The sequence below is a fragment of the Cygnus olor genome, chromosome 3 (genome assembly GCF_009769625.2).
Source record: "Cygnus olor isolate bCygOlo1 chromosome 3, bCygOlo1.pri.v2, whole genome shotgun sequence".
Classification (NCBI taxonomy): domain Eukaryota; kingdom Metazoa; phylum Chordata; class Aves; order Anseriformes; family Anatidae; genus Cygnus; species Cygnus olor.
The window spans coordinates 34,814,754-34,838,364 of NC_049171.1; the positions used below are offsets into that span (position 1 = coordinate 34,814,754).

Sequence of the window (23,611 nt, forward strand, 5' to 3'; positions counted from 1 at the left end):
GCTAGGTAGATGCAGGCTCAAACTGATCTCTGGTACCTGCAAGAGACTCACACACAACTATTTGGCAGCGGCATAGCTCACTCCCACACTGCAGACACCCAAACTGCGACCAATGGCATGGCCAAGATGGCTTACGCATCACTCCAGAGACTGCAGAGGAACACATCCATGAATAATATGACAGGAGGGTGGCAATTGCTGAGGAAAAGGTGGAGAAAATAACAGTGGGCAGTCACCTCTTCAGCCCCCATAGCATCACCGTTTGCTGTTTACAAGTCAGCTTCTGTCATGGGCCCATGCAGTGCAAGGCACCCGAAAAGAATAGGAGAGGTGTGAGATCAACATAATGAAATGTGGACTTCTAACCCTTGTTTCTCCCTGCTTATGAAACAGCCTGCCTCGGTGAAATTCAAATAAAAGGAATGGCCTCTTTTTTAAGCTTTTAATAGCTACTCTTATAAAAAATAACAATATTAAAAAGAAAGGCGTAACGTGAAATTGTCTAAATGGAGATACAATTTTGTCTTGCCTGATACATGAGTTGAACACTAATGACATCTCAAGAGTCCCATCTTAATTCCAGTCAAACCAAAATCATAATTAATTACTTCAGGAGGCTACCAAATGCCCACAGCACTGGAAAGTCTGTGGAAATCACTTCAGTGCTTCTGTGCCTTAAGTACAAAATCTCAAACATGTAAATGATTAACCACGTCTTGTCAGTTTTCCATGGAGAGACTGGCTTCTCCCAAAATTTCCTACAGAGCCTCATTCTCACAGTGTGCAAACACACACGCACACACATGCACCCACACAGACTGTTTGCATGAAGTGGTTGCCACAGAGCTGATTTTACAAAGCAACATGCAACATAACCCATTAGAGAATATTGGGAGAACTTGTGGGAGCAGGGGGATCAACCCCAGTTCAAGCCACTAGTGTTAGTGAGTTCATGATGCACTTTTGGTGAAACCATCCACAATCAATTACTGAGGTATAAATAGGAGTGTGGAAAGCAACCCCCTTTAAATGAACCAATGATGCACTTAAAGCAAGGTCCTTTAAGGAAAATTCTTCCTTACTTTCCTTTCCATGGGAGAGAACTGGCTCCTATACACTTAAATTCCTGTGCAGTCCTGGGGACTTAAGAACCAGCTTTGATCACTTTTCTCACTGTGGCAGCTTTCTGGTTAAATAAGAGGCCTTTAAACTAAAGAAGGGATAGTATGAAATACACCTAACATCTCCCCTTTAAGGAAAATATTGTTTAACTGAGAGTTGCTAGTGAAAGCAATGAGATGCATTCAGATAATTCAGAGATGCATTCAGATTGCTCAGACACTAACTCATGTTTGCTGCAGCTGCAGCCTCAGGTAAAAGCCCTTAAGATTTAGGGAGCATTGCTGAGTTTTTCAGAAACTCCATGTTAACATTTTCTACCAGCTCGCCTCCCCGAGTCTCACATTTTACAGCTGAGGCAGGAGAGCCTGCAGACCTATCGGGACCACTAGCAGTGCTGCCTGCTGCCCAGTCCTGCCCCCATGCTGGGGGTGGCACTGGCCCAGCCCCACGTTTCGGCTGCTCACTAAAGCACTGCCTTGGGACTGCCTTTGGCACGGAACACTGCACAAACTGGGCTGACACGACTCTTTTCCATCACACAGCTTTTGTCACGCATCAGTTGAAAGCAGCATGCAAAACAAAGATCAACTATTATGTAAAAGAAAGGAAAAAAAAAAAAATCTTAGGGCTTACATTTAAATCTTTAAGCAGTTACCAGGAAATCAGACTGACTGTACCGTAGAGATAACCTTAGAAGTATGATGCCTGTGTTCATTTCTTTGAGTTGCATTTTGCTTTAATAACCTGGTAAAACAAAGTATGAAATAGATTCCGGCAAACAAACAGGTTATTTCATATTAAATTAACCAGTATTTAATAACTGCTTGTTTCAGATACTATCTCCTTTTATAAGCCAGGTTTTTGAATGTTCAGAATGTATGTATTTCCAACCCTAAAAAGGCTTCTTTTGTCATTTGACAGAAAGTCAACCTGCATTGGAGCACAAGAGCAGGAAACCAACACAACAGAATTCCCTCCCAGAAGATATTTAAATTTTATGTAATAAGCAAGGCCTATGACAAAAGTATGTGTAATGTAATGTAATTGTGTCATTTCTCAAAGTTTTACATAATGATTTTCTGTTTCTAAATTGTACTTCATTACTAGGAGCAGGAGAAGGTAATTGTTCTCTGGGTGCTGCTGATAGCTCCTAAGGGTACAATCAATCCTGCTGAGACACATAATTCATGCACTGTTTGCTTCTGATACAGCTACAGTTACGAAAGCAGTGCTGTGATTAGATTCCTCTGGAATAAATGTGCCTATAAATCCCTGTGTTGTGAGTATTTCTAAAAACTACATCCACTAAAGGACTTGGGCCACTAACATAAGGCTGAGGCACAGCTAGCAGGCCTCCAACCAAACCATAATTCAATAAATAAACAAATAAATCTCATCTATTGCTTAACCCTGGGCACAGTTTCACTCACGCAGCACCTTCCTGTCTAACTCCAGTCCACTGGTGCCTGAGGCACTGCCCCAGCTCCTGCTCAGCACAGACTATCCGAGCTTTTCCTACATATGGGAATACAGTCAGGGCATTAAGCCCTCCTCTGCTAAGCTTTTGGAAAGATTGAATCTGATAGGTATTTAACACAGCACAAGCAGGATCAGATGTCTTCAAAAAATGCAACCAGGGACACTCTTATAAAAAATAGTTGCCACTTTAGCTGTCAGGAGGTGATCACGAAGGGAGATTGCCTTCTGAAACACCTCAAGCCAGAGGAGAACAGTGCTCTCAGCTCCATTGGGCTAAACACTGCCCTACATTACAATCCAGGTACACACAGAAATTACACAAACAGAGCAGAAGGTCAGATTCATCTCTCCAAAATAAGACATCTGCATTGGAGCTAGCTGGAGAAAGATCAGTGTTTTAGGGAATAATTCATCTTACTTAAGGAACGTACCTAAAACTCATGATGTGTTTCACTCCTTAGGGTTGTCTTTCCCATACCAACTGTAATGGGAGCCCCCAAAAGCTAAATCAGATGTAAATGTATGCACTGCAGACTGCTACAGTTAGCTGAAATCAGTCTTGCACTAAGCATATATTAATAATTTAACTAACCAGAAACACAGACAAAAGTGAGTCGGTGCATTTTTTTTAATATTATTTATGTTATCATTGGACTGAGCAGAGAGCAGAAAGATTAAGTACTGAAAAGGCATAAATATTTCCTAACCATGGAGAAAGCCATATTCAAAGTATATCCTTGTAGCAGTGATCTGTTCATATCTTTACATTTGCAAAATTTATACCAAGATTTCCAAAATGATGACATAGGAATTTTTATCCGTTCAAGCAAATCAGAACTACACATCTGCTTTTAAGAAACAATAACAATGCCCTGTGAATCACCTCTTGTTGACACTAGTCTCTAATTTTGAATATGTCCTCCCCCACCCCATGAATCTTGCCAGTAAAACCTTTCACTCGCTTTGGTACATAGTCTGACTTCCAGGACAGCATCACTGACTGTTTTCCGAGTGTTCAATTAGCTGGTACTTCAGACAGGCACATAAAGTAGTTTTCCTGCAAATGAGTCATTTAAGAAGAGCCAAAGATGATAACTATCAAATGTCATAGAGGAAAAAAAAAAAAAAAAGGGAAAAAAATGGTCGGTAAATCCCCACTAGAAGAAACAAAGATAAACAATCCTTAATTGAAAGAAAGCAGGACTCAAAGACCAGCACTCACGTTTCTTTGGTTTGAGCTCTGTTTTCTCCCTGAGCACGCACCAGCTGTGGCATAGCTAATATTGACTGTGATCATCTTTTATGGTCTAATTGTTGCCTACATTTGTGGCAGCATAGGGCACCACCCTGGGCCACAAAACAGCCTATCCTGGTGTAGGTGGAATATAACATGAAGTATATAGTATATATAGAGCAAGGTACAAGGCATGTGAGCTCATCTGGCCATTTCACAGAAAGGTAGGGTGCTCCTGTGCAGCCTCCATCTTTCAATGCTATCACAGCCCTGACACACATCAAGACTTTTTCCCCCTTTTTTTGATGTCTCACAGTTGCTTTAGCTCTAAATCAAACTCCTCCACATTCAGGCATAAGCGTCTGCCATCTTCAAACATCATCAGTGGCACATTCTCAAAAAATTACCCAGAAAGGAGGAGGAGTTAATGTATTTGATTCCTAGTTTGACAGGTTGGGTCCTCTCAAAGCTCTCAGCAGTCTGCAGCAGTTATGTTGACAACAAGAAGCCAGGAGCACAAATATTAAAAAAACAAAAACAAACAAACAAAAAAAACAGCACTGGGTAATCAAATGGAGGTAATAATTTACCTCACCCAGCAGACAAGAAAAATTAAAAACCTCAGAGGAACACCTGTGAACCCCTGGATCATATTCAGTAACCTACTGTCATCTCCCTTGCAAATCCAGACTTATGAAGGCTAATCGTGCTTGTCCCAGTTAATACATTGCAACCCCAAGGAGGACTCTGAAGATTTAGCTTCTGAGATCTCATATGCTAATTGTCAATCCCCTGTAGGAAAAGGAAAGATAACGCCTGTCTCTGCCATCTGTCCAGTATCAGCAGTGCACTGCAGCTCCAGTACCATATCAGATCCAGTTGTGCTCCTTAATATAAACAGGACCACAAAGAGACATAAAACCTTACTAACTTACCCCATCCCTCTGTATTGTGCAACTGTAGACCGGAAGGGAGCTGAGGGCTGAAATGGTTTAACGAGAGCTGACTTGGACTGGAAGGAGACAGACTGGGCGTCCTCCTGAGGTCCCTGACATCCCTATCTCCTGTGATTGCTCACTGGTTCAAGTAGTGTAGCTCCTATCTGTACACCTAACTTCAGACTTCAACCTATTAAATGAAGCAATTTAAAATAGATAAGAAAATATTCCCCAGCATTCCATTCAACTGGAGGATGTCTCCCTCTTTAAAAAGATCTGTTCACTTAGGCGACATTCCTAAGCTATGCTCAGGCACTCCTTTCCTTAGAAAAGTTATAGTACTGGTTATTTTCACTAAAAGTTAGTAATATTTATCATTTTCACATGGATTTTTTTTTATTTTTATTTTTGGATGTCAAGACCCTTAGCAAAGGTAAATAACTGCAAAATTAACCTTTAAAGAAGTGCAGTTCAGCATACAATGGTTTCAGTTCAAGGGACATTGAAGTTCCAACCCCACTAGACCAGGTTGCCCAAAGCACCAAGATGACCTTGAACGCTTCCAGGGATGGGACATCCACAGCCTCTCCGCACAACCCGTGCCAGTGCTTCACCACTATCAGAGTAAAGAATTTCTTCCAAATATCTAATCTAAATCTACACTTTTTTAGTTTAAAGCCTTTATTCCTTGTTCTATCACTACATGTCTTATAAAGTCCTTCCCCAGCTTTCCTGTAGGCCCCCTTAACATACTGAAGGCCACTATAAGGTCTCCCTGGAGACTTCTCTTCTCCAGGCTGAACAACCCCAGCTCCCTCTGCCTGTCTTCATAGGAGAAGTGCTCCAGCCCTCTGATCATCCTCATGGAGAATCACCTCCCTTGACCTGCTGGTCACACTTCTCTTTATGCAGCCGAGGATACAGTCAGTTTTCTGGGCTGCAAGTGCACATTGGCAGCTCTTGTTGAGCTTCTCATTTACCATCATCCCCAGGTCCTTCTCATCAGGGCTGCTCTCAATCCGTTCTCTGTCCAGCCTGTGTTTGTTCTTGGGATTGCCCCAACCTATATGCAGGAGCTTACACTTGGTGCAGCTCTAGTAACTATTTGTTGTATGAGAAATTGGTTATAAATGTGTAATTTAGGGCTTCGAGGAAAATTTTAAAGCCGGGTATAAATTAACAACCTAATACTGCTGTCACTGAAGTCTGTTAGAATGTGACTAGACTCTAAATGACCACTGGAAGTTAACGTTTCCCCACAGAAATTCAGTGAGTCAAGCACCATGCTAATTCTTCTCAGTTATTAAGGACAGACATCCTTAATATCAATAGCTGCAAAATGCTCCCACATATGGCAAGCTGTGTGAGTGTGCTTGGGGCATGCGTGGGTAGAGGGGAGGTGGTGTTGTATTTGAGCATGCAAGCACAGAGAGGTGTTTGTAGAAATATTTTTTGTTGCTTATTATTTGTTATAAATAGCTTTATTACCCCAGAACCTAGAAACCCAACACCTCATAGAATCACAGAATGCCTTGGGTTGGAAGGGACCTTAAAGATCATCCAGTTACAACCCCCTGCCATGGGCAGGGACACCTCCCACTAGACCAGGTTGGTCAAAGCCCCATCCAGCCTGGCCTTGGACACCTCCAGGGATGGGGCATCCACAGCTTCTCTGGGCAACCTGTGCCAGTGCCTCACCACCACCAAGTGAAGAATTTCCTCCCAACGTCTAATCTAAATTTCCCCTCTTTCATTTTAAAATCATTCCCCCCTGTCCTGTCATTATCTGCCTGAGCAAAAAATGTCTTTAGAGCATGTCCCTGTGTGACATGCTCTACAAAGTTGGAAGGCTGCTCTAGCCACCCACAGCCTCAGGGAAGAGGCAACAGAGCATTAAAGGCATATAAGAACCGATCAGACAGTATTGATTGGCCTGATAGACAACAACATCTGCATGCCAGCAACCTCATCATCACTATGTCCTGGCAGAAATTACAGGCACAGAGAGATATTTTAAGGTGCCATCCGAGAGGGGATTACAAAGCTGTTCTGTACGTGCTTTCAGAAGCTATTCTGCAGCGCTTTGGCAACATGAGCTTTATTGGTACACTTTTGAAAACTGGTGAGCAGGCAGTCTTGACTTTCTGGGATGACTGGGTGCAGCAATCAACATCTTCAGTACAAATGAGAGATGCTAGCCTGGCTAATATGACTGATTATCTCTGTTTGCACGTTTTAGTTGTTGTGGATACCTTGTATGACACCATGTGAGGAAGAGACACCTCAGCAGCTTTAGTACCAGAACACAGATAACCACCTTAACACACCACTTCACCTTAGAGCTTGCAAGAAGGTGGTTATTTTAGGACAGACATGGTATCATCCTCCTTTGGCTGTATTACTTCTATTCAGAGCTTGCTTAGTTTTTTAGTTTGTTTGGTTTTTTGTTTATTTGTTTTTTCTTTTCTTCTGTACAGCACTCGAGAGCCTTAGGTTCCTACTGCAAATTGGGGATAATAATTGTATTTTTTTCTATTTCACTCATTCAAAGACAAGCTCTGGGAGGCACGCACTGCCTTTTAATATTCATGTGTGCAACAACTGTGCAAAAGAGCCCAGATATGGGTAACGGCTCCTAGAAATTCCTTCAGTACAAGTAGTAAAAGCAATAATAAGGTAATCCTACCTCTCAAAATATCTTCAACAAGTAGACATGGACTATAGTATTATCAGTCATGTCAGGAAGAACCTAATGGCAGTTTACCCACAAGACCTGTTCTTCTCACTCGCTACTGGCACTCAGGGGCGCCTAATGGCATGTTAGAGGCAGAGCAACAAGAGAAGATCAATGTGACACAGAAAGAAAAAACCTAACCCAGTGGTGTGTGGAGAAAGCATTCAATCAAGCACAGGGGAAGCAGCTGCTTTGTCGTCTGCAAGGCTCTGTAAAATACCACAATATAAAAAGAATAAAAGAATTTTAAAAATAGCACTCCATTTTCCCTTCTTTAAAGATTTTTCACCCCCATCATTTTCTCTTCTGCAGAGTTCTCACCATCAAAGCATTTTAGCTTTAATATTAAAGTGACATATCACTTTCTTTGTCTTTCGTTTTATTTTAGGGGGAGGAGGGGATTTGAATACTTTCCTTCATTGTTGGATTTATTTTCTTCAATCTAAAAATGGTTTTGAAATTCTAAGCAAGTTGAGAAGCTCTGGTAGAAATTCAACAACTTTCTATTTATTTTATAATAAAAACAAAAAAATCTATTATATAAACCTCTGTCATACTGTGCAAAGAACATTAACAAACCCTTTGCAGCTCTTGCACTGAAAGTCTTTCCACAGGTAAAGCAGGACAATGCAAAAAAGGAAGCTCACCTACCAAGGTCCCGAGTCTGGTTGTCTTACAAATACCTTCTTCCTGGCACAGACAGGCATCCTCACTTTGGCAGTAGGATATTCTCCTGCCAGTTGTCATTCTGAACCTGGGTGAGTGTGGCAGTGGATGGTTACCACTGCCTCTTAAACAGGCTCTGGAAAACCATAGCAGGCCAGACTACTCTTGGGGCAAGTCATTTGGTAATCCTTCTACCGGAACTTGAGTGTAAACAGCTGTAGGTGGGTTCACTTTTAAGGGTAAATCACTGCTAAAGCACCATTCAAGACCTTACTCAGAGACCAAGGGATATTATACTGATGCAATGAGCAACGCAAATGACTCAGAGATCAAACCATCCCCACTGGCAACTACAAAATGAATAGCTTAACAAGCAAATATTTTTATTAAAGGGAGAAAAACAAAAATGCCTCTAGCAGGCAGATAAACAGGGTAACAATAAGTAATCCTCAAAGTATAACTGTAATGTATAGCCTTTTCCTCTGCAGAGGGAACAGCTATGCCAGCTGGGCGCCTTTCCCCTTCTCTGCCAGCCTTCACTGACGGGGCAAGATTTTGCAGCCTTTCAATGCCAAATTTCAGTTGGGCAAGCTGGTTTTGGGAAGCCCTTGCCTCTGCCCCAGCTGCTCCCCGCTGCCTGGGGCTGGGACAGAGCTTTGTGGTTCCTGTCTCTCTGCCACCACTCTGCCTAACCCCTGTGGTGTATCTGACGGGTTCAACTCTGGTGCCTTGGAGGCTATGGGCACAAACTGGAGCACAGGAGGTTCTCTGAACATCAGGCAGCACTTCTGTGCTGTGTGGGTGATGGAGTACTGGCACAGGTTGCCCAGAGAGGCCATGGGGTCTCCTCCTTGGAGATCTTCAAAAGCCACCTGGACATGGTCCTGGGCAACCTGCTCTGGGTGGCCCTGCTTGAGTATGGCTGCTACCCTCAGCTGTTCTGGGACTATATGGTTTCAGCTGGAGGAACAGCCCACAAAGTCACTAACAGGCCACCATGCCATTATCCTGACAACTCACTGACGTGTCTCGGGGCTCAGAGCAGGGGAAGGAGCATGGGAAGGTGGATCTGGAGAGCGAGCACACCCATGGTGTGCACTGGCAGTCCTATCAGGCTTTGCTCCTCCATGGCCATGCAGAAGCTCTCCAGCTTCTCCCGCCCCTTTCCCCACAGAAGAACAGGGCCCTTCCCCTCAGTCTCCACTCACCAATGCTCACCAGTCCCAGCCACAGCTGGCACCTGCTCCAAAGACCTCAAATGCCAAATGTCAGGGCACAGATATGCCCCTATATCTGGATATGGGGAATATATGGGCCTATTTGGGCCCACCTCCCAAAGACACTAAGAGTGGTGGTTTTTTGCATGTGTCACATACACAGCATTGAAATATTGCTGGGTTGTACAAGGGACCCAGCTGGAAATTGCCATCTCTGGACCCTTGTTCCTGACTAGCCCATACAGAAAGCAGATGTCCTTCACCTGTGAGAGCAAAGGCACCCAGCAAACAGCCCTCAGGGCAAGATGACATGATGATGGCTTTCCCTTGTCTCAAGAAAAGCATCTTCTGCATGGCAGGCGAAGAGGAAACACATGGGGGAGAAGGCAGGAGCCACATGTGGGAGTCCCCTAGCAGAAGTGAGAATAAACACTCGCAGCCAGATGCCCAACCACAGTCACGATGCTGGGACTGGAAAGGAAACAAGAAAACTCGATTAGTGTCATACTTTTTCTTTCTTTTTTTTTTTTTTTTTTTTTTTTTTTCACAGGTCCAGAAGCTCCCGGGGGGTGAGAATGTAGCCTCCACAAAGCCTAGACAATATTGTGTTTTATCGAGGGCAGAATAGAAAAAAAAATAAAAAAAAATAAAAAATTAAGGATTCTTAGTTTCCAATGGGAAAATCATCCCTGTCTTTTATTGCAAGTATGACTCAATGAAGAATGCTGCTACCGATAAAACCTCACACAAAGCTCTGGAAGAACAGTACACAGGATCCTTAAATACTAACATTATAGGGCTCAGTTTATGTCTTCACTGCAGAAAAATATAAGGCATATATATTATATAAGGCAGGACTGGTAAGTTCTGAACCAGCTCCTCTAACAGTGCAGAGATCTCAAGAGCAAATAGCATCATTATCAATAAAATAAAAATAACTTTTCATTTACTGCAGTTTTTGTAAGAATGCCTATTCTGTTCACAGAAATCTGCTGTTGATTGAAAAAGCCAGCAGTTTTCAAAGTAGTGACAGAAATTACCTGCCTTTCTCTGTATGCAGTGTTTGCTTTCTCCCCTATGATTTAGCTGCCTTGATAGCAAAACTGTTTTGACTAAATTACTGCAGCCTGCTTAGGCAGACAGTTATATCAATATAAAGGAGGTAATATATTTATAGGCAGTACCAACAAATATTCACATTGACATAATGGTTATACAGATTTAAATACATTTGTACTTCTCCCACAGTCACTTCACAGAGGTAAGACTTCTGAATAAACAATAGCTGTATTAACCATGTACAATAGTCGGTAAACTTTTATATCAGCTTCATTTGATTACTAAAGTTGAGATGAAAACTGTCCTCCAGGCTTCCAATGCATGAAAGTCTAGTAACAGCCACAAGAGCTTTTAAGGTAAAAAATGGTATTTTGCTGATGGAATTGTTTTAACTCTGGAGTTAGATAAATTTCTGACTGTGCAGACTGACAAAATGACACATTTGGTGGTTCCACTTTGACTGCAACCACTACTGTGTTGCTTGATCCTGTCTTTCTTCTTTTAAAGATTTTTTTTCCAATGAAACAAAAACAAAAATATGTGGAGCCTGTCTTTCCATTCTACCTTTGAGCAGCACTACGACAGCAAGAGGTTAGCTCACAATAAAGTGAAATAACCCATAAACAGATATATTGCAGCATAGCTTGCAATTATCAGTTGATAATGAAACTGTCAAGGGTTATCTAAGAGGAAAACACATCTGGCCATGCAGAGCATCCCAAGTAATCCATAACTTTTTGTTACCTTATCACCAAACAGTCTAACAAGTATTCAATAACATATTAAACTGAGCTCATAATAGAGGCTATATGTCAAAACATTCTTCAAAAATTTACTAATGAAATTTTTATAACATAAAAAATTCTTGATAAATCAGGCCATTAATTTGGTCATATTTTCTTAAAACAATATTTTCTTTATTCTTTATTTGTAAAGAAATAATAATTTATTTTCAATAAAACATATTTTCTTAAAAAAAAGGAGCAGTAGCTGTTTGAAGCCCAGGGCGTGCAGTAGCCAGTCCAATCAAGATGAAAGGAGGAGCAGGGACAATTTGCCCATTTCAGAGAATGCTCTTTCTAATCATGATCAAAGCTATTGAAGCCTTCTTTGTAGTGCAGGTGAGAAATTTTTCAATTAATGGTTCCCACCTACCCAGTGGGAAACATTGACTTGCTAAAACTTTTTGTAGAAAATACTTAAATTTAACTGATTTCTTCATAGTGAAAAGAAAACAAAAAAAAAAAAAAAAAGGGAAATGTAAGTTTTCAAATTGTTGTATGGTTTTATCTGGGAAAAAAGTTACAATTTGTTTATTCAAGCTATTTTGTTTTGAAATTTAAATAAAAACACCATTCTTTCACCAGAACTGTGTGATCTAAAGATTTTTAAGCACTAACATTACTGAGATTTAATTATGCATTGCCACCAAAGAAAACATTTTTTTAAGCTGAAAATTCTTCCACTTGCTTCTCTATTGTTTGTTGTTTCATGGTTTTTGTTTCGTTTTGTTTTTCCCCTGAGAATTAGGAGATTTTTAAATAAATTGAATACTTTGATTCAATGGACATAGAAGTTGCACCTGGAGACAACTGTCAATGCAATGTTTCAACATGCTTTCATCTTTCTTCACCAAAACTAGTTTTCAGCAAAATAAATAAAATTTCAAAAGATAGTACAACTACTCTATGCAATTTTTCTTATCAGATTTAACCATGTTATTTATCTTTTAATCCACTAACGTACTAACATACTGTCTGCTTCTTATCTTTATTTTGATCTCTTCAGGTTTTCTACAGAAGCTTGGCTTCAAAAAAATACTGCCAACACATGAGAGAGGTCAAATATCTGAGTGCAGAAAAATGGGACACCCAGCTCATTAATAAATTTCCGTGCAGGAGAGGTCACTGCGCTACTCTTGCTGAACCATATTCACGTACAAAGTGTTGCAAACTTACCATGAATGTCTTTAGGCGTAAGAAAGTAGTTATTGTAGCATTTCAAAGCCACAAAACTTTATGAAAATTTTAGATATTAAATGTTATTGGTTCTACTAAATCTGAGATCATGCAGGCTGAAAGTTTGTTTAGAGAGAACTAGAGAGATATGTCCCCGTAACTCTGAGAGAGTACAGCTTTACTGCCACCTTTTTCCAAAGCACAAGCTAGGGCCCTTATTAAAGGAAGCACATAAATTCGTAGCTTACTTCACTTACTCATAAAAGAATAAAATAAGTTTGACTGTTTAACACGTTCTTCCATTTGGAAGGACACTGACAGCCAGTAGATTTTAATCTGGGTTTTCCAGAAAGAAGATATCTGCTTTATCTCTTTTGATACACCTCTCAGTAGAAATAGACTTTAAATGAACAAAATCACTTCTTTTTATCTTCCAATGATGTCTTGAAAAAGATGTGATGGTAGAGGGTTATTTCATAGCTGAGAGAAAAATAAAATAAAAAAGAATGGGATCACTATTCCATAGTCCATCAGAGTCTTTCTAACCACCACCTTCTTCTCTGGATTATGACTTCCAGTTCTACTGCCAATAAATTTCAGGAGGTTTATTGTGGTTGCAGCTAGGAACCTCAGCCCTATTATTGCTGGTTATCTCAGTCTCACAATGCATTTGATGCAACCTAATCCATGAGTAGTAACTTTACCATTGGTTGGAACCATTATAGTCTCTCTAATAAAGAAACAAACATAAAAATAGTGAAAAAAAAAAGAACAACTCAGGTGACAGAGTCCACATTATAGAGGTCACAATCAGAAGTTTTCTATGCAATAAGCATTATCAGCAAAACCTAAATTAACTATAACTGAGAGCACAATACCATCAAAAGGAAATAGTTCAAATAGAACAATGACACCCTAGGAGTAAAGAACAGTTCGTTGTTACGCTCTTTTCTCTGAGGAGAGAGAAACTAAATGCCTAGCTCCATGAGCAGCAGAGATGATGCAAGCTGGTTTCCTACAACTCTGTATCTCCAGACTGTGTTCTCCTCTGGATTCTGTGATGTCTGACAACACCACTCCACACCAGCCTCTCCTCTGCTGGGGCATGAGCCTTCCACCTTGTCCTGGTTTCAGTTAGGACAGAGTTAATTTTCCTCCTAGTAGCTGGCAGGGTGCTATGTTTTGGATTAGAATGAGAAGAGCGCTGATAACATGCTGATGTTTTAATTGTTGTAGAGCAGTGCTTACACCAAGCCAAGGACTTTTCAGCCTCTCTCTGTCCTGCTAGCGAGCAGGCTAGGGATGCAGCAGAAGCTGGGAGGGGACAGACCCAGGACAGCTGACCCAAACTGGCCAAAGGGGTATTCCATACCATCTGACGTCATGCTGAACAATATATAGGGGTGGCTAGCCGGGGTGGAGGGGTGGCCGGCTGCTCGGGGATAGGCTGGGCATCGGTCAACGGGTGGTGAGCAATTGCATTGTGCATCACTTATTTCGTACACATTATTACTATTAATACTATTATTATTATTATTATTATTGTTGTTATTCTTTTCCCTGTCTTAATAAACTGTCTTTATCTCAACTCACAGGCTTCACTTTCCCGTTTCTCTCCCCCATCCCGGAGAGGGAGGGGGGAGGGTGAGCAAACGGCTGTGTGGTGTTTGACTGCCAGCCGGGCTAAACCACAACACACCTCCTCCACTTGACCAGCTGTTTTCACTAAACTTGTAGGGGGGTTTTGATATCTTTACCTTTCTGACAAGTCTGCATGAAATCAGCTCACATGTCCAAAAGTTTTGGGCCAGTACAGGCAGGACTTTGGGCAACTGATCAACAACCAGTCAGACAAATGCAACATTTTTTCATAAGTTTTGTTTTCCTGTTGTTTCTACCTGTCATCTTCCAACTCATGCTGCTTTTGATTTATCTGTTGGAAGGGGAATAAATTATATATCAGAGAAAGGGTTGAGGGAGGGAAATCATCAGCTTTCCTAAAAATTACAGAGAAGAAGTGTGCCTGTAGAGGCAGTGAGCAAGAGAGATGCTTTAATTTCTGTGTCATGGATGTGCCATGGGAGAATACTGAGAGGCAGATGGCCAGGGAACAGCAACAACATGTTAAAGAGAAGTCTCTGGGAAGACTTTATAGTGGCCTTCCAGTACTTACAGGGGGCCTACAGGAAAGATGGGGAGGGACTCGATCAGGGAGTGTAATGATAAGACAAGGGGGAACAGTTTAAAACTAAAATATGGTAGCTTTAGATTAGATATTAGGAAGACATTCTTCGCAGTGAGGGTGATGGAGCAGGTTGCCCAGAGAAGCTGTGGATGCCCCATCCCTGGAAGTGTTCAGGGCCAGGCTGGATGGGGCTTTGAGCAACCTGGTCTAGTGGGAGGTGTCCCTGCTCATGGCAGGGGGTTGGAACTGAAATATCTTTAAGGTCCCTTCCAACCCAAACTGTTTTGCAATTCTATGGTTCTAAGGGAAACTTATGTTCCACACCTGAGAGTTGGAAAAGAGGTAAAGCCTCTTGACATCTACATCTAATGCTGCCACGAGAAACCCATTCCTTAGTGAAGACAGTGATAATTTACTTTCCAACAGCATGAAAGCAAAACTCTACGTTGTCCACACCAGAAATGGTCTGAATCACATAGCTGAGAATGACAAAAGGAGTCACAGACACAATAAGTGCTCCTTATCCCCAAGCACTTCCATGACTCATCTGCTGGTACATTTCACGTCTAAATGATTCTCAGAAAACTTCTGAAGCTCCCTAAGGAAGAGAAAGAGAGAGAAAGAGAGAGATTGGCAATAACATTTGCCATTTTAATAGCATCTGACTTCTTTGAGCTATTCCATGCAAGACAAGGAAAGCTGTCTGCTTTCACTTACCAACAAACTAATATGAGTGTAGAAAGAAGCAGTTTTTATAAACATGGATTCCTTTTGGGTGATGGATTCTCCATATGGGATATAACAGTGTTTGAATGCCACTGCTGCTTAAAGTGAAGGCAGAAGCACTGCCTGCCCCCGCTGCGGTAGCTCCAGAGCTACCAGTTTCTCTCTGTCTCCAACACCATGTATGACCATGCTTCTTGCACTTGTCTCAAAGCAAAGGGAAAGGTTGTGGAGCACTGCTGACTGACTCAAGTTCAGCTTGTGTTACTGTCTCACTGCTGGCCTGTACAAAATTAATTTGCCTTCATAACATTTCATTATTTCATTAACAATTAAACTCAATCTCACCTAGCTCTATGCTTGAATAAGATGTATATCAGAGGACCACTCTAGTTAGAGATGGGCCAAAATTAGTGTCAAACTCTATGTCACATTAGGTTTCCAGGGTGTTGAATTTTGAGGTGTGAATCCAGACTGGTCTCACCAATACTTTGCAGCAGAAGATGAGCAAACAATTTGTCCAAATATAGGAGCCCCATCTCCACCCAGACAGAAATACTGAATTCAGCCACTCCTCCAGCATGGGAGATGTAAGAAAAGGCCCCCACTTTCTCTGTGTGATTGCTGTGGAGATCAAAAAGGCATCCATAAATCTTTCTTTCAGCAGCCTGAACAGACATGGGTGAAGGTGTCAAAGGCTAGACATGAGCCCAAGTGGATCTCCTGTCTTTGCTCACAGAAAGACATGAATGTGCTGTTGGTATCTGTGCCCTCAATGGTAGGTTAGCACTTACATTGAACTGGACTCAGCAGAAGCCATGCAGATATTTGCCTTTAAGAATCTAAGCCCTAAAGCTGCAGAGACGAGTTCCTGTATTGTCCAACAGTGAAAACTAAATTGATTTGGATTCAGGATTTAAAATAAAATAAAATATAAACCCTATTTAAATTAAAGAACATAATTAAAAAAAAAAAAAAGCTGTTCCATCTGTTTCTAACTAAAATTTACTACCTCGACCTTAAAGTCAAAATTTTAACAAAGATTTGAAGACTGAGCTAAATTAACTTTTCTTCCTGAGATATAACCCAGAAAGAACTGTGGCATATGATTCTTTGGAGCATACTTGTGTTCTGAAAGGTTTTTTACAGAGCTGAGAAATCAGGCTTAGCAACACAGTGTTTTCCATTTTAAAGTACTTCAAAGGCTATGCCCTGGACTACGGCTCTGCGAGCTGCTGCAGGACTTGCCTCTTCTCAATCCCCTGCTTGCCAGGACTGGCAGCACTGACCTCCCCAGCACATTCCCCAGCTGCAACCTGCCCCAATGCCATCCTGAAAAGCATTCCCAGAGAACACTGAGCTGGGAAATTATGTTGCACAGCCATGTATCGATTAAACACAATAGCCCTCCAGAAAACACGAGGCAGCTTTTGGAAGAGTGAGCCTCTTTGTGGTCTGCTGTATAGCAAACCACTCAACCTTTAATTTCATCCTGCTCCCAGTGCTGTGGGGCTCTGAACTTCATCAAAAAAGATGCTTGTTAATGACTCAGCTCTGGGAACCCTGACTGATTTAAAGAAGAAAATGTATCCTTTGAAAAAGATCTAATGGGAATCTTCTCTTTCAAATCACTCCTCAAGATCTGTCTCTGCTGTGACATCCATCAGCCAGACTACAATTGTAAGGTGTGATGGCAGACGGACAACCCGCATCCCCTATCAAACATGTTTTCAGACAATTCAGAAACACCACGCTGGGTGTATAGTTTATGTAATCTCCTTTATAGTTTATGTAATCTTGTCATATCATTCTCATCTACTTTCCTTCCTTATTACCTCCTTTCATTTTAAACATATTTGTTGTATTTTTTATGAGCCCCTGCCCTCCTCTGGTGTTAGGGCAGCATGAGATGCTGGCCAGATTGCACTAATCCTGCAGCTGAAGCTCTGCACTGATAAGTGGTTGGCTGCCTATGCATATATACTTAAATGCATTTATAAACACCCACAGGTGAGTTTGTATATAGGCATATATGTGCATGCACACACCTATACAGCCCTCCCCACATACCCTCTCGGTTCCCAGAAAAACTACCTGGAGCTCCCTACAGCAGAGCTCCCAGAGGTGAAATGATTCACATCATTGACATGGTAATATGTAAAAATCTTAAAATTCAAAAGTAAACAAGCCAAATTCCCTTAGGTACATTTTTAATATCTGACAGGAAGAACGTTTGTTTTTTAAGGAATATGAATTAATTCCCCTAAATATACATAACTACTTCACTGGAGAAATGGAATATACTTAGAAGGATCAAATAAGAGACTAAATCTGCCAGAAGAACTCTCTTTAAGGAAAATGTTCAAACACATAAAACTTTTAATACTTTTTTTCCCTTGGAAGCCACACAAGATAAAAGCAAACGTGTCACCATTCTAAGTGAATTTTAAAAGGTGAAGAATCACTGCATGTTTTACTACATCTATATACATTGTAGAATTACTTACAGCATGAAAGATGTTTGCCAATAAAATGGTAAGTAAAGCATGAGAAAATAAACTGAACATACTTTGGAGCTGTTAGGACCAGGATTATTTATTGCAATGGTTGACAGCCAGACCCTTTGGAATCAGTTAGAGCTTCACCACCCTGACTTCACCCAGGCATCTGCGCTGGGACACAGAGCCAGGTCTCAGTCTGATTACCTGGCATGAGTACTTCAACTGGTAACACTGGTGGATGGAAAAAATAAAGGCAAGCAGTAGTGAAGTGTCCTCTCATTGCTGTATTAGGAACATAAATCTCCAATAAGTTCACATGGTTGGGTACAGCTGGATTCTGGCCCTGTTTGTACTGGTCACCCCAGTAAAGTTGCTGGTGCATCTGAGAGCTGCTTTACCAATTACCCAGCAAGCTCCCAGTTCACTCACTGTGCCTTGAGCCTGTGGCAGACTACCAGCTTCTCTGTTTGGATGCCCAAATTCACATGCTACCAACAACTTTTCCCTAGCACTGAGTAACAGTGGATGAGTTTCGCCCTTTGGCCATGAAGAGAAAGGGCAGAGCAGCACAGCCACTGTCCTGTTAAGACACCAGGCAGCAGTTTGATAGATTCCTGATCCTGGCTTTGAACACCTTACCACTTTTCCTCCCCTTTTGAAAGCTCTTTAACACTTTCACATCTGGCTTAATGCTACATCAGTGGCAGATTATTTAGCAAAAGCAGCAGAGTGGAGCTGAGGAGTACAGCCAGGGGGTACAGCAGAGATTTAGGAAGTATTTGGAGGCACCTACTCAGAGGCTAGCCCATGTCAGAGCATCCCTACCCAGCACTGTGCCCCTCTGTAGGACTTCCAGCCACATACCAGCAACCAGGTGGAAGATAAGAGCTGAAGTAGTAGTTTCATTCCACGTGGATGTTTTATTGACAAAGCTGAAGTCCATAAGCTCAGGGAAAAAGTGAGTTTCACACTGTCCACATAGCATGAAGCTACCTTCTAGGGGGAGACCTCTGCAATGGTCTGTCTTTACATTCCCAAATAACTTTTCCTTTATCAGGTTAACTAGGAACAGTCTCAAAATTTACTACTATCACAGTCTGTATAAGAGAATATCAAGGTCAGACATAGCCAATTTGTAAAGCTGAGTTATGCTAAACTGAATACTATGCTATAAAATAGTATACCAAAGCCTTTGCCACTGGAAGGCCTCCAGATACCTTACTCGTTATGTGTCAGAACCAATCTGGTCAGGATCACTTATCACCTGTAAATCAAGCTAACAAATTAGACGTACACGGTAAAATGACTTTATTTTTGTTAGAGGCTCTTACTTGTCACACAGATACAGCAGCTGCTAAGAGGACTGCAGTAGCTGCTGTGGCTGAGATGCTGTCAGCTCCTGTTTCAAGTCATTTGAGGTATTCTGAAAAATCAGCATCAAAAGTACATACCAGAAATCATGTTGCAATATACTCACCAAAGATAAATAAAAAAATACCTGTCAAAGAGATACAAGAAGTGGAACAGCTGCATGAAGTTGATGATTTTAAAATATACAAAAGCTATAGAAATCGGGTGTTAGGGAGTTAAAGTCTGTTTGGGGAGAAGCTTGCAATGCTGCACAGAGAAAGGTCAAAGCTCACCTCCTTCCATCTGTCTTTATTCTGGTTGTCTACTCACTTCTTGGACTACATGGTGTGTTTGTGGCTGAATCTTCTGGATAAGCTGCAGATTTTCTCTAAAGAGTGTCTTACTTCCTTGAGACAAATCCAAGCTGGCACCTTGGACTTCCTGAGCTGGAAGGCATCCAAACACCTGGGTCAGTCTCTGGTGACACAGATATGAGAAGCTGCCCAGCAAAGTACTTGCCACTGATGCTGAACAACAGAGCTGCGGACCAACTCCAGGTTTTTATGCACATGATGAATATTTTGCCTAATAGAAGATAAAATACTTTGCTATCATATATCAGAAAAGCTCTTGAGCAGAATTTAAACAAGTTTATTTAAAGAAGACTTGACAAGCTTCCAGAACAACGTAAGCCAAGTGATGTTCCAAAATATGTCCTCAAGATCACTATGACCAACAGAAATTACTTCAAAATTACCTTATCTGTGCATTTAGGTCATAACTCTATTCAGACTGAATTAGCTGCCATCAAATATAACCATGACATAGAATCGCTGCCTTCATCTAATATTTGCTGTCTCCTAGAGTTTGGGGTTTTCTTTATTTAATAATTTACAGAAAGGGACAGATGTTAGTGTCCTTGTAACTAGCAGGCTTTCCATAAATTCTTAAGCCCATATTTCAGCTTCAGCACTGCTTAGGTATTGCTTTTACTGCCAACAAAAAAACAAATAAACTTTCCCCGTTCTGAGAATAAATTCACTTGATGGTGTAGCAGCTTCCACCTCTTTACGCCATCAGGAGGAGAAAGAATCATCTGCTGATGATTAAAATAAAATAAAATAAAATAAAATAAAATAAAATAAATCTCCTCAGAGGGGAATTTGAGGTGTATTAGGCAATCATGCATCACACAGACTCCCAAAAAATTCTCTCTCTGCTATCCTGCAGTAAAGCCTATGTCCCCAGAGTGCATCTGCCTGCCAAAGGAGGAAGCCATAGGAAAAGGATTTATTTTTGTCCCTGTTTAAATAATCACATGCAGCTAAACGTGTGCCATGCTCTGCTACATGGGAAGAGCGGTGCCGTGCTCCACGGACACACATTGCTGCAGAGATGGTGAACAGCAAGAGGAGGCTGGGCTGGGCTCACCACAATCCCTTAAGGTGGGACAGGGATGAACCTGATGTGTCCTCTGCAAGGCCCTGGTGGTCACCAGACACTGCTCTGGCTACACTTTGTGCAGCTTATTTGTGTGAGGAAAAATAAAATCTATCAACTTGAAATAATGATTAAAGAAATCTAAAGGAAAGGAAAGTTTCTATGCATCTTACAATTGCTGTAGTCTCATGAAGTTAAAAAAAAAAAAAAAAAAAAGTATACCATTTGGTGCAATGCAGAGTATTCCAAGGGCAAGAACTTTTGTTCTTCAGAATTCTTTTTATAATGTCACCTCTGCCAGGAATGATTTAGGAGTTTCTAGATAAAGGAACGAATTTCATCAGAAGCAGAGAGATCACCTCAAGACTCTCTTCCAATTCTTGATGAATAAAATCCCCAGCCCTTTCCAGCAGCTTACTGCTCCACTCAGAAGCAGGACTTTAAAGCAAGGGAAATTATTTCTGAGTCTCAGTCTAAAGAACATCCTAAAAGAATTAAGAAAGTACACGAGTGTACTGAGTAGAGATGAGCTTGTTGACTAAGCTTCAGACACTTTTAAAAGTGAAATTCTCTTAAATCAAGTGTGTTCAATGTACCTCTCTGAACTGTTATTACTGCATGGCACCACCATGCCCGCTGCAAGTGGGAGCAAATAGTCCCTCGCATTTTCAGAAAGTGTCATAGCACTTCAGGTGTCATGCAAGTAGGAATCCTCTCTATAAAACTAACTGACACTTCTTCCAGTGCTAGACACAGCAGACTATCAGCTAAAAACTTAAATAAAGCCAGCTCCAAAATGATTTAAATATAAATCACCCTCACAGCACAGAGGAGGTTCCTACTGGGTCTTGCTCACCAGGCATTTCCTTCTCAGTATCAGTTAGTTCCTCTTAGTAAGCACAAATAAATGGGCAAAGGAGAACTAGAGCTGGGAAATTATTTGCAATTTACTCCTGCAGCCAACAGAAGCAGCTGCTAAAAGAGTACGTGAAAGGACTTTTCCTCCATTGCAACCCTTCTAGCATAGCTCCAGTAAGGGAAAAGGAACCCTAAACATCTCATGCTCCCAGCCACGAGTCACCACAAAAGGCAATACGCTGGGGTGCCACCGATCCTGGCCACATGTTCAGGGAATACTGCTTAGATGACTGAAGAAATGGAGAAGCTTATCTTGTAAGGGGACACCACTACAAATTGGCCTACCAGCCTAAAAAGAAGCAAAGATGCCACATCCTGAGACCGGGTGTGATTGTGTTACAAATACATAAGGGAGAAAACACAAGAGAGAAGAACCTTCCAAGCTCACCAACAGTGTTGGCATATGAAAAAATGGTTATGAAGAAATCAGATTTCTAGACATCCAGAGACTGAAGTTCTGGAACAGATTTCCAGGAAAAAAAAAATATATATATATATATATATATATATATATATATAAAAGGAAAATCAATCAAACAAACAAACAAGCAAACAAAATAGTTTACAAGGTAGAGCCAACTGTGTTTGCAAAAGGGGATTACTTGGCTTGGTTTCTTGCAGGGAAATCCACCTCGGTACTTTATCTGCTGCTTAGTGCTACTAATAACCTATAAACAATTCTAGGGAATCAGAGCACCGAAAGGCTGTTCGAGAAGAGCATTGGTCACATCAGCCTCTACATCAAAACACAGTGCCAGCATAAAGATTTTTTTGCACTCTTCTGCCCCTCCGCCTTCACTGCTGTAAGTTCTGAGTGGCAACTTTATGAGGTATCATAGAGCATTATATGCAATCAGCACAACATATTTAGGAAAAATGTATCTGAAATATCTAAAGATGATGAAAACATGCAAAATGAAAGTTTTAAATGTTCATTTAGGGAAAAGAGCTATCTACAATGCACAGTATGCTGAAAGGCAAGGAATGAAATTAGCATTTACTGCTGTATTTCAAGAGCCTTTGATCATTTCTTCTTAGCATATAATTTACATATTAATAAGGGAAATGCCATTTGTTTGTCCATTGCATTATCACTGTCTGATAAGCAAGTGTCATTAATACGTACAAATAAGAATCTCCCACCTGTCTGCTAGGACTCATAGACCAAGGTTCTTTACAGAGGAGTCACATCCAGCCTGTTTCATACCGTCATGATTCAGCTGCCTCGTTAGTGGACACCTCTCCTTCCTCCACGCCAAGTCAGCAGAGAAATAGCTTAATGCATGCTGGGTAATAGCACAAGTCTTGAGATTTTTAAATCTAAATGCTGCTTTTCTGTGAGACCAAAATAGAGACGTGCTGGAATTGTACTCATGTGCCTCTTCAAGCTGCACCCTGTACTTGTGCTCCTTAAAAAGGAAGGAAGCTAAAACCCAACTTTTAGTGAAATCAAGGCTTGGGAAAAAAATAAAAAGGAAAAAAAAAAAAAAAAAAGGAAGAAAGTCCAGGACAGTGACAGAATCGGAAGCTTTTGGTAAGCCTGAAAGCAAGGCTGACTGAGAGCTCACCAGAGCCACAGTTTCCTTCTGGCAGAAGATCTGAGTCACAGTAGACACCTGAGTCCCTTGGCGTTTGGTCACTCAGTCAACAGCAAAGATCAGGGTTAATGCTATGTAGCCGACAGAGTGGATATGAGGAAAAATATTTTAAGACATTTTGGTCAGACTGAAGGTCCATTTGTTCCTGTAGCCCTTCTCTGGCAGAGGCTATTAGCAGATGCTCCTGCCAGGGAACATGGCCCATAGAGAGCTCTATTGACCACATATCATCTTCCAGCAAGCGTGTCTGAGGCTGCTGTGTGCCAATTTGTTCTTCATGGCCTTTCTTCTCCAAATCCATCCCATCCTCTTAACACATTCCTACTTTTACAGCTGACACTTCACATGGTAATGAGTTCCTAAGCTGTATTACAAGCTGTGCAGAAAAAGTACATATAATACAGATGTCTAATAGTACCATTACACTGCCCGTACTGCAAGGGTTGTGAGATACAGGGAACAATCAACCCTGACTAGCCTTCTCCACAT

The 23,611-nt window shown here is 41.3% G+C and overlaps 1 long non-coding RNA gene across 1 annotated transcript; it reads right to left on the reverse strand.

Annotated features, from left to right (window-relative positions):
- Positions 1 to 8,991: 8,991 nt before the first annotated feature.
- On the reverse strand, positions 8,992 to 22,804 carry LOC121067836. The gene is made up of 3 exons (XR_005818477.1): positions 22,668 to 22,804; positions 19,460 to 19,751; positions 8,992 to 9,861 (listed from the first exon to the last, which is right to left on the reverse strand). It is a non-coding gene; the product is annotated as an uncharacterized LOC121067836 (long non-coding RNA).
- Positions 22,805 to 23,611: the final 807 nt, after the last annotated feature.